The sequence below is a fragment of the Sipha flava genome, unplaced genomic scaffold (genome assembly GCF_003268045.1).
Source record: "Sipha flava isolate LNK unplaced genomic scaffold, YSA_version1 239_pilon_pilon, whole genome shotgun sequence".
Classification (NCBI taxonomy): domain Eukaryota; kingdom Metazoa; phylum Arthropoda; class Insecta; order Hemiptera; family Aphididae; genus Sipha; species Sipha flava.
The window spans coordinates 99,278-118,883 of record NW_020272883.1 but is presented as its reverse complement, the minus strand read 5'-3'; the positions used below and the strand labels follow the sequence as shown (position 1 = coordinate 118,883).

General features: G+C 31.8%; 1 protein-coding gene across 1 annotated transcript in view; it reads right to left on the bottom strand.

Annotated features, from left to right (window-relative positions):
• Positions 1–19,233, bottom strand: part of LOC112684008 (short neuropeptide F) — an 84,552-nt gene extending 65,319 nt beyond the window's left edge. The window contains exon 1 of the mRNA XM_025555294.1: positions 19,159–19,233. The gene's annotated coding sequence lies outside the window, so the exon portion shown is untranslated. The remainder of the gene's footprint in view (positions 1–19,158) is intronic.
• Between the last annotated feature and the right edge of the window lie 373 nt (positions 19,234–19,606).

Sequence of the window (19,606 nt, the reverse complement as noted above, 5' to 3'; positions counted from 1 at the left end):
CTTGGTACTAATTTTGCGATATAATTTTTTTTCTGATTTTTATAAATAAATTATAAAATTAATTTTAGTCTTGCACGGGTTGCTTGAATTTTTTTTTTTTTTTGCTAAGAACTCAATGCAATCAATTATTTAAATAACATCATTAAATAATAAGTTAGTATAACCACAAGTCTACATTTTTTAGATAAAAGTATAATTGCCATATGCTAATTATAATTTAATACTCATTTTTAGAATGCTCGTTTTCAGAAAAGGTAATTTCATTTATTTCAAAGGATTAATTGTGTTACTTGTTTTTGTATTACAATAATTACTTAAATAAACACTAAAAATAGGTTTTCGAATATATTTTTTTCTCCTTCGCTTATCTCTCATCCATTGAGAGTCAGCAGTCTTTGTTTCGAAGATTTAAATAACAAATAAGTCACCAATAATATTTTATCATTTAAGGACGAAATACGCGTGGCGAATTATGTCAAAATTAACTGGCAAATTATTTATAATTTTCTATGAACTCAATATTTTAGTTTTGATTCATTACCTTACAATACGGTAAACGTAGACAGTCAAACCACAACTGAATACATTTTTATATCCAATTTCATAAATAAAAATTACCAAGTCGCATTTAGTTTCAAATTATATAAAGAAAATATTCGTTAATGATCCAATAGTTTGAACAATTAATTCCTAAAATATACAGCGAAACCTCGATAACTCGAAAAGGTTAAGTCAAAAAAATAATTCGAGTTATCGAAAATTCTACTTATGGAGGTTCGAGTTATCTAGGTTCCACTGTATTTGAAATTCACCAAATTTTTCATGACATTTTATATAGAAAACTCTGAGTTTTTCTTCGGTAAATAAATTGGAAATTAGTATTCACTGATTGTTTGTTATCATTTATCAATTATAAATATATATTCCTAAAAAATATATTTATTACGAATTAGCTGGTATCAATATCAACAACAGCATTAATGTGGTGTTCAACTATTTAAATAGTATTTATAAATTCGTGGCCAAATTATTGATGGATGTTTGAACTACAATACAGGTAACTCGGTGGTATCGATTTCCGAACTTTTACGGTGGATATAGTACTATTATGTATAACATTTCCCGAGATCATAATAGAACTTGATTATTGTAAATAACTTACTTAATTCCAGTAAGTACGTGGTTTAATATTATATTTTATGATCTTATCTATCCTGAAAAATATACATATATACATCCATATGTATATATATATATATATATATATATAATTTAACCTTATAAATCCTGCAAATCATTTGATTTGATGAACAGCTGATTATTCATAAATCGACATTAATTTAAGAACATGGCAGTAATGAGTACCCTTTATTCATGGAAATCGATTGAATTTAGGATAATAAGATACGTTATATTATTCGCTTGAATAGTGAATAATGACGAATCTATTTATACATACCCATACATAATAAATACTTGAATTATATCATATTCAAATTAATTTATTATTACATTAATATACCACATTGATGAAGTAGTATTTTACTATTTGCTATGAAGAGGCACATCAAATAACTGAAATTTCTCGTATTTTACGTTAATTAATCATTTTTTTCCCTCGAACATCTCGAATACTATAATAATACACGTGTCTGACTTCTTACCGCTTATCCATTATACACATTGTATATTTTTCATCGCATTCGGTCGTAATATCAACTTAACTGAAAGGAAATAGTTTAAAAACCAGTACGAAATATTATTACACTTATTATAAAATGCATTTAATACGTTAGGTAGTAAATGTTCATACGAGTACACATGCATATCAACCAGAGTCGAAACACGATTTCACAAATTCGATTAGTTTTCACTTTAAGTCAAATAATATAGATAAAAAGTTTAAAATTACTATAATTAGGGGCTTTTCTACAAGTTTAACGAATTTCATGGTTATAATGGAAAAAAATAATTTAATAGATTTTAGCAATGGCTGTCAATATATGATTTTAAAATTACAAAAAAAAAAGTGTTGTTAAACGTAGTGTTGTTGATCAAGCCAAATATTAATTTGAAAAACATGAAAACATTTTGTAGGTGGTACAAATTTAAATTAAAAACGTTTACATGAATTCTAGATAAACCCAACCAAATTCCATGTAGCTATAATCAAATATATTTGTTTCTAGAATAAGAAGTAAGATTTAAATAATATGCTATATTAAAAGTTATATTATTATCATTGCTAATAAAAGAATTGCAGAAGAAACAATGATTTTTTCTTCCATTTACCAAACGATATAAGTAGAATGAGTTGCTACAGCATAACATACTAGATAAAATATTATAAGCTACTCGTATGCATATAACATATTTTATGAATATTAATATAACGGAACTCTTGATCAAAATAACCGAACAGTTCTGTTGTTTCAATCTCTCCTATTAATCTTCAACCACGTGTCCACGTCTTAGTAATTATAAAAATACATCTATGTGCTACATTAATTATATTTAAATGAAAAATATTATGTGCATACATGTATATATACCCAGTATGGGTGACGCAGGTATCGCAGATATGTGGAAGGCATGTAGACTTAATATATACTGATATATTTTAAGGTAAGTATTACGGATGATATTTAAAAAACCAGTAGGTGGTACATTATAATGTAAAGATCCATGATTATATATTAAAATTAATTATGTTTGTATCGATGTCAAAGTTTAAAAATTTATCTATGACATTAAATATCTTTAAATTCCACTGCGATTGTTTAGTTTTAGTTACAAAACCGCTTGTTTCTGTACACTACAAAACTGATGTATCTACTGTTCTTGTTTTACCAATATAATTTATTAAAGCTATAAAATCAGTGCACTAATTAATGTGTATTGGAATTGTAATGCGAAATCAAATTATTAGACTGTTTTAATAACAGACGAAGATAATAAAAAAAAAAAAAAAACTGAAATAATTACATCAAAACGTTCTAACCGTGGACAGCAACCTTTAAATGTAAATTCCGCAGGTGTGTACGTTTTTTTTTGTAAATATTAATCATAGTTGGAAGTTCCAATATCAATAGTTCACGAAATCATGTGCATTGACTATTATTATTGTTAAGGCGAGGGGGGTACTGAGTAGTTGTGAATGAATAACAGATAGATACTAATAACATTTCCTATTCACCATAATGCATTTTTTGTAGTTTGGCTTCGCTGTATGGGCCGTTGTTATGTAATAAATATTTAATACATTAAAATAATCATTGAAAAAAAGGTATTGAAGAGTCCTTAGCTTGGATAAAAAACTCTTATCATTCATGGTATATGGCTGATGATTATTGGAGTATTATAGAATCATATCGAATTCAAAAAGAACTAAGAGCAAAAGTAAAGGATCGGTTGATCATAAAATAAAAGACTTTCCATGTCTAAAAAATTCATCAGGTTATACTTTTCTAAGTTATAAAAAAAGAAGTAATATTAAAAGAATGTTTTAAAATGTTTTATAATTTACAATTTTTATATCAATAATATTAACGCTATCGATTATATATTGATATAAATTGTTCACAAACAAGTTTTTACATGATTATGATTGTTGTTTAGCACATCCTTGGTAATAATATATTCGTTATGTACTTATTAACATATGATAAATATTAATTCTATAAACTGTAAAAGATAATTACTCATAAAGATACCTAAAACTATTTTTAAATTATAACATTTATAAGTTTCAATTTCTTAAAAGACTCATGTTATATTTATCCACAAAATAAAGAATGCCTTTACGAAAACTTTATAATTTGAAATACAAAAAACAAAAAAGAATAAGCTAAAACAATATCAATTATTATTAGTTCTTATTTTTTACCTACATTAATATGTATACCTAGATTAATTAAATAATTTGAATTTTATTTAATTAAGCTTTGTAAAACCAACATATATTTTTATAATATTTTATCATTTTAAGGAATATGAATTATGTCGCCACATTTAGTATTAGGTGTATGCATGTATTTTGTTTAATGTATGTCGCAGTTACTTTATTCTAAATAAATATTTATTTGAATAAACTAACTGTTTTTATTATTCATTACAGCCTATATTATTAATTGTAATATTGTAGAATTCAGATACAACTAATAAATCATTTATAATAAACACATACATGTAGTTGTTACAAAGTAATCGGTAATCGGTATAGAATTTTGCGGTAGTATTTACAAAAGAAAACAACGCTTTAACAAAAACATAATTATAGAGCTCACATATGTACTTTTGTTGTTACAATGTACATCACTGTAGTAAACATATAAATACTATAAAATAATTTTTATTAGGTATAGAATTTTTCGTTTGTATGAATAATAGGTGTTATTGTTACTAAATCTACTGTAAATTGTACCAACTATTTTATCAAAATGCAATAGGTTTATTTTGTTATATTATCCAAATAGGTACATTCAAAACATAATAATTAGTAGTCTTAAAATATAGTTTTGTAGTCACGAATGCAACTTAAAAACTCAGTTAAACGAATCATATGTTGATTGCTACAACTAATAATTGTCTTAAGTTAGTATTATAGTAATTATAGTAATATTACTTCATAGTAAAATTAATATAAAATATAGTCTGTATTAATACAATAGAGATTTGAAATGTTATATAGTCGTTATAACAAGTGTATATAAAAATCAAAAAAATCTAATTTAAAACTTGTGTAATACGATTTTTATCATGCCAATTAAATTTCAATTGAACATTATACATTTATTTTAAATAAATTTAGCGTAGTAATACAGTTACGCAAATCAAATTAATGTATTAAATTGATAAAAATTATATTTGAAAATGAAGAAATAAAATATCGGTATAAAAAATATACAAGAACAAACGGTAATATTGAAAGTAAACATAAACCATAGAAAAATAATTATATTAAGAAAACATTAAGAGTATTTTATTGAGATAATCGAATATTTCAATGATAAAAAGATGTTTTACTTAAAACCTAAATAAGACTAACAGAAATATAATTAATTCTACGAAAATGGTATTATATTACATAAACACCGAAACCCAAGTAAAAGTGTTTGTGAAAATTGAATTATTTTTATTTATTTTATAAATAACTCCCGTAAATTCGTTGATGTAAATTAATGCACACGTCGTGTTACTTTTGAATCCCGGAGGAGATGATTGATCGCGAATTATTTCGATTCGTGGTAAACAAACACCAAAGTTCTCCGACCAAGTTCTCGTCCGAAACGTACACTACTCGACGAGAATAAAAAAAAAATAAATACATACATATATAAACGCAATCAGCTACGAATGTTCGTATGTGTTCATTTTTTATTCTTCTTCTAGTGAAAATACTTCACAGAACGATAATAATAATCAGATTTCACGTGAGATATCCGTAATATCCTTCGAAGAAAGCCGCGACGTTTGAATGGTTACGCGAGATCTCTTAGAACGGGTCGACTTTTCGACAATGCGTGCACAAGTATGACCGGGATTTGCGGGGCCGACATTCCCCGTCGGCGTGCCCTTACGATTTAGTCCCCGGATTCTTCGGACAATGAACGGCAAACTCAGTCGTCCAACCGTTCTACCACCACATGAAAGTATTATTATGATATTTCCGTAAGTAAATAAGACTGTGCGTGCGTGTGTGCCTTGTCGCTAGCCAAGAAGACGCGTAGGCGGTGAGTGGGTCGTTAAAAATATATTATACACAACATAATGACGGATAAACAACGGGATGTAATACTGCGTTTCTTATCGCCGTCATTATATTCTTCAAAGCATAATGCGGATCGTACGTTGCCGGATCGTTTTCATCGAATAACCGCTGACGATGTTCCACGAGTTTGGGATTTTTCTTCTTCTTTCTTCTGAAACCCTATATCCACGATTCCGTTGTAACACTCCTGTTATGCTCCGTTGACTCGCGTAAACAATTATTTCCATATAAATGACATTACTGCAGTTATTGTTTGCGGCATAGAATACATATACATATTATGTATATGTACCTGTAAAACAGTCGGTATACCGTTTAAAGAAGAAGCGAAAAGAAAAAAAAAAAAAAATACCGCCGCCGCACATACCTATAAATTAAATATTATTATTAATACTACTTGGTCGAAAATGACTAATGTACACGACCGTTAGCGATGATCTACGACACACACGCCGCCGTCGTGTCGATAACAGCAATAAAGAGTATACGACTACTCATCAGGTGCTTTCTACGTACACAACAATCGATCACTTTTGATCATGAGTAATCAGCATTTCTATACCAGCGAGAAATTTTTAAAAAGAATAATAGCGCTCTGCGTCAAAGATACCGTTGAAACGACGGGATGCGTATTTGTAGTCGCTCTCTGCAATCTTTTCGTTTTGTTCTGCTTTAGTTTGTACTATCGTAAAAAAATGTTTGTAAAAAATCTATTTCCGTTATACTTGTTCGCAATACGTCTTCGGGTTCGGTTTAAAAATGAGAAACACACTTAAATGACTTCCCCCGGTAAAATGATTACTATTTCGTCGCGTTCTTCTGTGGAGAGCTTTTTGTATACGTATACGACGATTGCAGTATGCACGAACGTTGTACAACATATGATAATTCTGTAATCGAACAACACTGGTACAGGAGAAGTGTTTTTTTCTTCATAAATTCAAAATTAAATTTCGTATTTCTCAAGAACTCTTCGATGCATTCGGTGCGATGTAATCATACATTTATTTCATCAAATTTCTTGGTCGGTGAATCTGGATTGCATGCCAAAAAAATAAACATAAATTTAAATGTCCAAATTGCTCGCCACCTCGTAGGGGGGTCAGTCCGAATCGCATTCGGTGTACTCCCAAGTTTATTTATCATGCACTTACGTGTACAACTTAAACTTTATTTTTAACTTTTCCAATTTTTTAAAAACGAATATTAACTGATTAGTTTCTAGATTGAAATATTTTTTTATCCGAGTAAACATTTTACCAAATTGGAGAAGGTGAAACTGTGAATATTAAACATTTAATAAAACGATTGTAGTTTAAGGTAATCAAGTGGATGTATTTTATATTTTTACATGGCATTTCAAATAAAAACGTATTAATATTATAAAATTTGGGAAAATTTTTTTTGACAATATAGAATAATAAAAATAATAAAGATGAATAGCAGTTGGGATTTATTTAATTTGTAATAGGTATTTCGGTTAATTGTATATAATGGTTTCAATGTACAACACATATATGTAAACGGTTATACTTTGCGAACTCGAATTGCACCGATAATGGTTTTCAAATGTTATATATGAATAGAAAAAAAAGAAAACTACAGTAAATTTGTGAACAGAAATATTGAATTATGCTCCAACATAGCGAAATAAGTAAATGATGATACGTTAGAGTTCTTAATGGTGACGTTGGTACAGAAATTTGAACGCATTGGATTCATTGCACGTTATTCAACGCTTCGGTAAGTTATTTTACGGTTTTCAACTTACAATTATTATATTTACAAATTTATTTATTTCGTATGACGTACATTATAACAAAAACATAATAAAATAAACACCAGATCGCACTAATACTCGTATAATATCTAAAATTATAACGAACCATAATATCCTTGTACAGTACAACTATTGTAGAAATAAATATCAAAATCGAATTAAATCCTGATCTTACTGGTCCTAGTCGAATTCGCGACTTTACACTGCTGTAGTTTCTTTGGAAACTCGTCCCTCCAGTCTTACAGGGCACTTTTCCAAATGCGATTCATCGTTCACCCATTTACGGTTTGATGTAATTACATAGTTGTACATGATTTTATCAACACCCCGGATCTAGTCGGTACAGTCTTAACATTTGAATCCCCGTACCATTTCGATCGGCGTACGTTACACCAGACCACGCGCACGCGCGAAACGTTTGAGTCGTTCGTGTACGCAAGACGAACGGTGTACTCGCACGTATTGTACGAGTTATTCCGTTACGTGTTAATGCGAAACAAATGTTTTCTTGTTGCGTGCACGGGATCTGAGGTGACGATCACGATTAGTTGGTCGTGGGCTGACGTTTCGCTGGTCGTTGTCAGCAGTACGGTACGGATAACGTGTGCGCGGGAAGAAGGCCAGCGGACCCGGATGAGGGGAAAATAAGTCATGCGTCGGTTATTAAAAAAAAAAAAAAAAAAAAAATTAAAAAAAATATAATAAAACCGTATCCTCCGCGTTACCGAGACGGACCGCCGTCGATCCCGTTTTGGACATAACAACAACTGCAGGAGTCGGTCTCGGCGAATGCGGTTCATCAGCGGTACCGCTGCGGCCGGCAAAAGGTCAACCGCGGCGAGTAATTAATATCCGAACGCGTTGTCCGTGTTAAGAGGTACAGGACGTGGCGCACAAACGTTTAAATGTGTGTTATGTGCGTACCGTTGTCACGACGAGACGAAGACTCTAAAAATTGATTTGATTTCACTAAACGGGTCCGGGAGAAACACGTGAAACGTAATAAATTATAAATTATATATGCCTATGATGTCAGCGGACGCGGTTGCTAATGGGTACGGTTATCTGTGGCGACGTCGGAAATCGCGTTCAAGTGTCTTTTACAGTCGCGCGTAAACGTATCGCACGACTCGAACACGTGTCGTTCGAATTCTGTGTCTGACACACAAACATACGAGTACACTTATGTACACACACACACACACACACACACACACACACTCGCGTGTATATTGATATAATTTAATGCTCGAATGATTATTCGATTTCGTGTCGAAACGCAACGCGGCTGCTGTAATGGAATCGAGTTAATTAATGAATCCGTCGTAGTGTCACGTAAAATGTATCGCCTTGATGAAATCATCAGGTACTGCCAGAGTTTGAAGATGTTTTTTATTTTTCATCTGATAATGATGCGCCTTATTACTCGGATAAATAACTTATTCGAAAAATGACAAAATCTCGTTTATGAAACCTAAACCATAAAAACAATCCATCAATCAAAAGAAAAAAAGCGACCGCCTCATTGCCGAGTGTGTTGCAAATCAAGAATTGGCTTATCGAGAGAAAAAAATATACCTAAGTCTGAAATAATAGGACGAACGTACAATAATATAATAAAAATAAGACGTTTTTTTTCCCCCTTTTCCTTTTTTTTTTTATTAGAAACTCATTGCGCACATCGAGGATTGCGTTCGTGTAGCGTAGTCAAATAAATCACAACGCCAGTAAGCCGCGTCAGGACGGCTTTTAATTCGCTCACAGCGTGTTACTGTTTATCGGAATGTACTGTGCGGTTTTCCGATTCGGCTGGCTAACAACACGAGAAAAACCTGCGATTCGCGCGCGAGAACTGTGTAAGTCGCTTACACGTGAAGTACACGGAGATGAATTGTGCACGCACGTACGTGCACCCCGGCTATATTGTTATTTCGCGTCGCTACGAAAGGTTTTGTAAACCTATACGCGGGACAGCGAATTTAATTTTAACGACGCGTCTGGAGTGAAATAACAGTCGGATTAATTATACGCAACAGTAGAGTTACGGCTGTATTGAAGAGAAAAAAAAAATGAAAGAGAGAAAGAGAGAGAGAGAGAGAGAGAGAGAGAGAGCTGGCTGCAGCATCAATGTCCGTCGAGTGCGTGGGACACAATTGATCGGTTCGGATTCTCGCGAAATTCGAACGATCGGAAGACGTTTTAAACGTTTCCAGTGGACCCGAACGAGACGAGATACGAAGCGTTCCGGAAAAAAGTTCGTGAAAAAAAAAAAACGAAAGTCTCATCGTACATATATTGCACATTTCGCAGCGCGTTCGTGCTATGAGCGTATAGAATATACACGTATATATGCATATACAGGGGCGGAACTACGGGGTGGAAGACGGGGATTCATCCCCGGGCGTAAAATTTTAGAGGGTGTAACTCTTGTAATTATTAACAACTATTTTGATATTTTTAACTTTGTTAAACACCGGTATTAGATTAAAACTGAATAAGTACGATCGTGTATTGGATTATTAGAAAACATTTCTCGAGAAGAGTATTTGGTTATTGATCTGCGATAGGGTGTAATTTTAACGTTTTCCCCGGGCGTAAAAATTCCTAGTTCCACCTCTGTGCGTATATGTTCATAACGCGAACGCGTTGCGCATGTATTACATATCGTGTGCGGTGCAGTGGTTTAGTTATTGGTGTAGGCGCGTAAAATGCCGACGTTGTATGAATAATAACGTGTGCGGGCGCGCGGCGAAGGAAAATAAATGGGAAAACTTGAACGGGTCGTGGTGAAAGAAGTCGTAAACAGTTATTTCACACACGCGTTTTCCTCTCGCCCGGCCAATCGTTTTGGAAACGAGCACACTGAAATAATACCGACGGTCCGTGACGAGTGACGTGTGACGATTCCGACGGGATCCAGTTGAGCGACTGGTGGTAAAATATAGATTTTACTACATTTTACCGGAACCCCAATTTTTGTTTTAATTTTAATGCAGCCGCTAAAATAATAAATAATCTTTTAATAGGTGCACGTAAATAAACAAAAATATAATGTATCAATCAATAAGCAGTATGAAGATTACCAATTTTCTCGTTTTAATGTGCTTGAATTGTTGAAATTATAATTGCCGTATCAGGTTTTATATTAGAAAATGCAAATCTTAAATTTGGTTTTTTAACCAAACTGATTACTAAATATTATTTTTGTAGCTAACGTTGTTGTAACACACGTCTACGGTACAAGTGTAAGTATCGTTCATAGTTGATAATCCGTAATCAGACAAGATTACGCTGTTTTATTCGATGTAATATTTTACGTTCGTAATAATTGAATTGATTTTTAAAATAATACATTTCGATATGATTAACCACTTGTTCATTATTTTCGGAGGATCCAAACGATCTTTGGCGATCCCCAGGTTGAAAACCACTGCACTGGACATCGGTCGATTTGATCACATCATACGCAAAAGTTACGGTCGCGTAGCTATATTATTTCACGCGCGTTTTCCCGGCGGATACGTTCCAGATTTATAGAAAGGAAAGATCGCGCGAATTGCGGCGGAAGTAGCGAAGTAGCACGTGGACGCGACGATTGAACGGCCGTTCTACATGCGGAGTAGTATGGTAGTACCTGGACGCGGGTAGGCAGGTCCTACGCACGTGCGGCGAATGCGCAATAGTGAGCGTTATTGTCCCTCACCTCCATCGGTCTAGGGCCTGGCGATTTCCTTACCGAGATCCACTGAATCGCGGTAAATACAATTTATAGGACCGGGTTAACTTGCGATCAAAACGATGACGTTCCCACGATAATGCATTTACGATCGACCGGGAGACAAAATGCATCGGCTAATCCACGTGATGCAACACCACGCGAAACTTTAGCATCCGAAACGATGTAGTTGCCTCGATCAAACTTCAAGGGACGAAAATTTAGAATATCAAACCCCAATTCATAGCATCGGGGATTGGCGGTCCTACTAACCTGACTAAAACACCCAGATCAACATCGCGTTACCTTCCAAAAAACAACTACCGCCTGTTTGGTTGGCTCTGCAAGAAAAATCGAGTTTAACAGACGATTTCGGTGACATACGTTTCGTATAGTAATAACGCAACGATAAAAAATGCTATCCTATCGATTTCATCAAGGCGCCGCCGCACAGTGATCTAAAATGCACTTTTACGCGAACAAAGTATTATTTTAAGATATTTTTAATAAAAATGTTGAAAATAATCTATAATTGTAGTAGGTTAGCTTATCAAATATAAATATAGTGTTCGGTGTGATAAACGAATCCGTATGTACTGTAATCATAATCTAATTATGATGTGGAAAATTCGTAGTCTTGCTGTAATTTTGACAAGGTTATAGGCTACAAATGCTGAAAAGTTGAGTAATTTATACAAAAATAATAAACAGTGGCCTGAAACAGAGCTTATTATGCCAAATATTTAAACCTTAGTTGCTTTTACTTCATGCCTGTTAGATTACCAACCGCGTAAAACACTTTCTGTTTTTACCAAAAGATCAAAAAGTTAAAGGTCTATTAAAATCATACTCGTCCCCAGAAATAGTACGCTGCTTAGAATGAATTGCTAAAATTCAGTAAGAGAAACACTGCCGTGTTATTAAAATAATCTTTGACTACTCCAACAAGATCAACAAAAATAAAAAAATCTTATTTTAATTCTCTATCCGTAGCTATATACTCTAAACACTAAATAAGGCAATAGCTTTTATTTCAGATGATAGTTAAAAGCAGCAGTACACAAACATAAGAAAATCGGCAAAGTAACGGAAAACCAATATATATATATGTCTAAATAATGCGAACATTTTTAATTCGAAAAAAAATGCTATCCAAATAACATGTATATAACTCAAACGTTTAGTAAATTTCAAATTCATAAATAACTACACATGCACCTGAATATTTCAAGTCGAAAACATAATCAGTGATCACTAATCACTGACTATGAACATTAAATTTCGTACGCATTAAGTTCTGGTTTATTTTCTATAGGTTAATTGTTAGAAGAAGTCCAAGAGTCTAAAAATAAAGATTTTAAAATTATTACAGGGCATAATACCAGAAAAATATCATGAACACGTCAAAATGAAGACTTGATTCATGTGTTATTGATTACATCCGGTCATTATACTTCAAGCTTACGAACAACTCCATAAAAAAAAATTAAAAATTGTTGAACTTGATGAAGCCGTTAAAAAATTGGTCATTAATGTTAAATCATATAGTTATTATTGTACGAGTATTTCGGACTCAGAATAAAATTATTTTGTTAAATCCTATTATTGCCTTTAAATTTTACAATTGCATTTGTAATTAAAAATTCCATTTAAACTATTGATTAATTATCTATAATATTGTACTTAAAAATATTTCAATTTTAAAAATTATGCATTAATCAAATTCACTATGATTAAAAATATTATTTAGACAAGTATTGTATGATTTGGAAAATATCAATTTTGTCCGTCTGAAAATTGCGTTATAGTACACTGTGTGGTGGACTGCCGTTTGTGTATATTATAATATACATACCTGCACACGAGTACGGGATCGAATATTATATAATAATATCCGACTCGTGGTAAATGTTAATACCAGCGACGATTTCATACTTTTATTACTTGCGGAAAAGAATCGATTTAAAAAGTTGTATTTATCTGTTTTGTTATTTCAATAAAAATAAAAATTCTCCTCTTCAATAAAGTGTTTTTTAATACTATTGCAATTATTATGAATAAAATGTATTATTATAATATAAAACTGATGATGCGTAGGTACCATAATTAAAAATCAAATTTGTAATTTTAAAATTATGTTAGGCCCACGATAACTTCTAGTTTTCTCAAAAGGTTGGACGTTCCCGAAACAATGCGAACACTAACAAAACGTATGACAAAACGTGCTCCGCAATATTGTAATGTGTCAGCGAATGCGCTCCGTGTTCACAATTTCGGTGTTGCGATCCCACGCACCAGACGTGCGATTTTGTGCCACACGATTTTAGTCCAGTGGCAGTGACTGGTTAAAATTCATGTGATAATATTATAATTAGGACGATCAAACGACTGTTACGGTCCGAACACAAGATATCTTATTTATTTATTTACTTGGGCGGGCAGGTGCCCATTAAAAATGAATACAGGACGATCGGTAGCGTACAGTTTTCAAATTAAAATCTTAATACTAAGTTTTTATGGTTATTTATCACACACTTATTAAAATAGGTTATAAAATTTTAAATATCCCGTACAAAAACGAACATGTATTTTGAAGACCAGAATTCTCCTTGTCCCTCGTGAAATAACGTAAACGACTCAAATGTCTACCGAATAGTGTCGGGCGGCGAACAAAAGCGATTAACTGAAACTATTATACTATTGATATGATATATGATGTGTTGAAAGTTTGACGCTCTCGTGGAAAACATTATAATAAATTCGAAGCCCTATTGAAAACTCAACAAACTGCCCGTAGATTAGATTACTAGTCCGAATAATAATTTCTATACATAAAAACCAATATGAATTTCGGCGTCTAAGAAAAAAAATTGTACATTCTATCATAGTAATCCGCTTAAGTCTCAACGTATTTGTTTCGCTTAGAAACAGTGTTACATGATTAATTATAATTATTACGAGTACACCGAATCATAAGCGTCGCCAGAAATTCCGTCAGGAAGGTACATCATGTACAGTATATACACTGATTTTTAAATAATGATTAAATTGTTTAAGGTGAATACGTTTTGAAATAATATGACAATACAAAATTATTTTCGTTGTTTTTCGACAGCTATTAGAAAATTCGATAATAATAATAATAGTCTCTATCCTACATTTTTACATTTTTAAATGATATTCCTTTTTTTTTTTAAATCCAGAATGGTGAAAGTGCACTCCTTTCATCACTCTTGCGGCGTCCATGTACCGAATAATTAGAACATTATTATATTAATATGATCAAATGGATCACAACATATTAATTTTGAAACTCGTGAACTCAGGCAGATCACATATATTTACTCGTCGAAAATCGAATTTATGGTGTAGGTAAAATAAAACATTGCAACGTTAACGATTGTGAAAAACCGTATAGTGACAGTCCGGGAAACTGTAGCAGCAGGACGTCAAAACCTATGTTGACATAATGATATGAGGGTCCGATCAAAACCGATAACATAATACATGTATGTTGGCCATCATTAGTTATACCGATTTTACTAGAAACTTTTGAAAAGGGATAGTAAACCGGACTATATATTTCATATTTTCCCCTCACAATTTCAAAACAACTTCGACGTCACTTCAGTATAACAGAAAAAATACTCAGATGATAGTAGATAATAATTTAGACGAACGAAAATTACCTTCACAAAAACTTCTTAAGGATGACGATTACAATTTAATGCAATATCAAGGTTCTGAAAGTGAGTATTATATGTTCCTCTCAAAAAAAATAAATTCCATAAAAATAATAATCTTTATTAGAGCAGCGCAGGTTAATTTTTTTATATAAAATTTATAATTTATCTAAGGGATTTAAATATATAGAAAAATATTCTAAGTATTTTATTAATAAAGTTAATGTGTACGTTCCATTTTTAATTTTCATCAATAATTATACCGACATATTTTATAGAACTTTTCTTGTATGTATATTTTATACATACTTTTCTTATACATAGAACTTATTTTATAGAACTCTGTCCAATGTCTTACAATTGCAGGTATTAACAGAATTAATCTTATTGTTGCTATTATTATTGTGTGCAATAATTTTAAACGAGTCTAAATGCAAAGAATTTTTAATACTTAAGATCCATGTTAATTTCTAGTGAGTTATTGTCTTACCAGTTTTCAACAATGGAAAAACTTTTTCAGTTTTTTTTATAAAAAATCAATAATTTACTGGCCTTATAATAAAATGATTGTATCATCAGTGAAACATATTATTTTTCCAGGAGTATCTTGGTTAAGAAGTCCGTTAATGTATATAATAAATAACAGTAATCCAAATATAGTACCTAGTGATACAGAGTAATCAATTTTAAGTTAATTACTATAATTATTTATTTTATATGTCTATATAATATATTTTTACTCTCTGCACTCTATCATTTAAGTAAGACTTAATTAACCAATATGCAAGTGCTCTAATACCACAATAATATAATTTATCTTATGATCTACAAAGTCAAAGGCTTTTTTATTGGTATCTAAAAATATACCAAGAACATGCTGTTTATCATCTAAATTATCATAAATAGTAGTTTCTTTCATATTGTACATTATTTTTTGAAATATTATTTTGAAAATCAAATTGCTTAACATGAAAAAAATTGTGATTATTTTAATAATCGAGACATTTTTAATATATAATAATATATAATAAGGCAATTTAAGACATTTTTCAACATTTTTAGATTCTAATGAAATAAATAATTGTTTTAAGAATACAATATTATTTATTAAATACGGATAGTAACATTGTTGTGAGAGTTTATACACTATATTATATTATAACATGTTATAATTTGTTTGTAATTAATTGATATCGTCATTATTTTGAAAAATTAAGTTTTTATGTTTTAATGATCTCCTCGAAGTAAATAAATAACTAACTTCAATCATAAGCTACGATTAATGATTATTACTACGAATCATATATAACTATTGATGATATTAAGATATTTTAACATCTCAACAAATAAGGTAGAATTTAAATTTCACTAGATCTAATAACTGCAACAATTGTAAGCCGACTGTTTCAACTATTGTATTGGTCGACATTTTTTTTACACTTAAATAGATAGATTTTCTGACATACCACACACGAAATGCAACAAACATAGATATTATAGAGTGAACGGTTTTATTTGATTAAAATATAGTGATACTGATTACTGAAGTTATTCTCAGAGTATTTTACAATTTCAAAATACACGAGTAAAAATTAAAACAATTAATGGCCACATCGATTGTTAAATATTTCATCGAATGGGTACTGATAGAATGTGATAGAATTGATATATTATTGATGTAGAATATAGTATTACTAATATTCGATACAAGCGCGCCAAGCAAAATGTTTACTTATTTTTCCCCGTTGAAAAGTTCACATTAGTTTTGTTGTGTACACCACGTATACTATGTATACATACTACTTTATGGATGTCATAATTAAAGTTGAACGATTATCTACACTATAAAACCTTTTATTACGAATTGTTTTTTCGATATTATTATTGTCCGTGTATATAAACGAATATAAGTATCAAACGTAAATATTTTAAACCGTTTTTAATACTTCAATTGTTTTTACTCCAATGTATTAAACGAAACTACACGAATGATTATTATTTATTACAGATAGAAGATACAACATTCAAGTATATAAACATGTTCATATACATAATAATATAAACGCTTCAGTTCTAACAAACATTTTAATTTCGCCCATAATTCTATAGTTTAAAATTTTATTTTATTAAGCTATATTATTATACTTTATCGTATCTGACAACATATAATTCAAGTTTTAAAATATAAATTACTTATAAACCTTAGAAGAAGTTTTACCACTTGATTATAAAAACAAACAACAGCAAAATACAATAATTATGATAATTTATATTTAAGGTTTGACGATAGTGAAGTGTATTGTTTTTAATCATACACTTATTGAATTAGAAAATGGTAATTCAAATAAAAAAAAGAAACCACTTATTATGGAGTGGCAATTTTTTTCTAAGATATTAAATAGTAAGAATAAATTTGTGCAATTTCAATAAATTACATTGGTGTCTATAAGTGTTATAATTGTAAAAAAATTACAAAAAAAAATGTTCTATACCATGATGCAAGATTTCAAATATTTATTTAACAAAATATTTTTTACTAATTCAATGGTAAAATAATGAAAGCTTAATTTTACTTTTATTTATGTTTGATTAAGTAACTGCACTCTATTCTTTGAATATTTACTGTAACCTTATACATCTTTCTTGGAGAAAAAGAAAATATTTGCTAATTAACAACCCTGATCTTACAGACGATAATAAAAAATAAAATATTTACAACGGTGTTGTTTAAACAACAAATAGTTATAAATTATATTATTGTAAAATTATTTTTTCTCAGTAGGGCATGATTTGGACATTTCAGGCCATTAAACAAAATAAAAAATTTAACATTTTATGCTGATTTTGTTTATTTTTTAATATTATATTTTGCTCATATTTATTTTATTCAATGAAAGTTGTATTCTAAAAAAAAAAAGAAATTCATAAAAATTCGATGCCGCAGACAGTTGCCTATCTTGCCTAATGATAAAAAAAATGCCTGATCACAATTATAAAAAAGACCACACGCGAATCATCCGGCACTAAATATTTGTATATTTCGAATATATTCGAAGATTTAGTTTTTAAATAAATCATGATATAATAATTATAATAATAATACGCAATAGCAATAACTTTTTAATGATGATCACGTGAACGTATACATCACGTATTTAAATCAGCCGTAACCACGATTTCGGTGTTGAACGCGGTGACTTGACGTGGTTATAATAACAACATAATATAATGGTTTTAGTCAATCATCGGACCACGAAAAACGCGAAATCCTTTCACTGAAATCGTAGACAGCACGAGAGAAAACACGCGCCCCGGAAATTTACGAATAGCAATTTTAGACGGGCTTGATATTTTTAACGGTATTTAGCGAATCCCCGTGTCTAAAAGGAATACAGCTTTTTACCGTGAATAATGCAACGGGTCCGGTTCGAAAATAACGGTATTCGATTACGAACCACGAGTTGAACGAAAAACTTTTGGTTTTATTTTCCACGCCCAACAATATTGTCGATCACGAATGATCGGATTGTGTTAATCTGTTGATCTCGCGCACGGGTTAAACGCGTATTTGGAGTTGGACCGCGAGTCGTCGCGAATCGGCTTAGAAGGATTCGATAAAAAAAAAAAACGTTATCCTTTGCGCACACGGGTCACCGACAACGACTACGAATACGCGTTTTATATAGTTAATATATATATATTACGACTGTACACTTACGCAGAATAAAATTATTAAACTCGTTTTTGATCGTTTTTGAATTTAGGCTATTTTGCGTAATTGTTTAAAAAAAATTATTAATAAATTGTACGTCGATTATAATGGTTTGTGTTTCACTCAGAATTAAATATCTTTCATGTGACTACCTCCATAAAAAAATGTGTTTTTTATACGAGACGGACACTGAATGTTTTTTTACATTTTTATTTATATAGCTTTAAATTTTCCTCAACAAGGTGTAAGATAATAAATGAGCTGATCAACTGAAAACATAATTTAGTTTTTTATAGTTGAAAGATCCTCTCCTGAAAAATGTCAACCTATGGAGTTACACCGTTCGACTTTTGAATTATGTTCAGGGCTCGGGTCCTAAAACCGACGGATTCGCGGTGTCGACAAAAACAGCGGGGTAAGCGCCGTAAACGTCCTCGTCGAGGGGTTTCCTTAACGGTGTTTCTCCGCGCGCGAGTGTTACGAAAAACGTCGGCTTACCTGTCGGCGACTCGGGGCGGTTTTCGGACGTGGACGTCTGCCGGACCGGATGTGCGTGTGTGCCGCGGTGATACGACGTAGCAATTGTACGGCCGGAATGGCCGTGACGCGCGCGCTTATATACCGGCGCGGGCACCGGGGGGCGCGACGGTATGGCGATGGGGTTGGGGGGCCGAAAAGCGCAACACAACGGTCCTGCGTGGCGGTGGTGGTTGCGGTGGTGGTGATGATGATGATGCCCGCGAACGCCGACGCCGACGCATGAGCCGAAGTCGAGGCCACGTTGACGTCCGACGGGCGTTTTGCGGTGGCGCGTCCGCCAAACAGTTTTTCGGCGATTTCGTCGTTTTTCTCGGCAGGCGAGATCTGCACAACCGATTTGGGCGCGTTCAACGTTCACGGTTCTAATGGAACATCAAATATTTTAACCCACGCGAAACCGACCGAA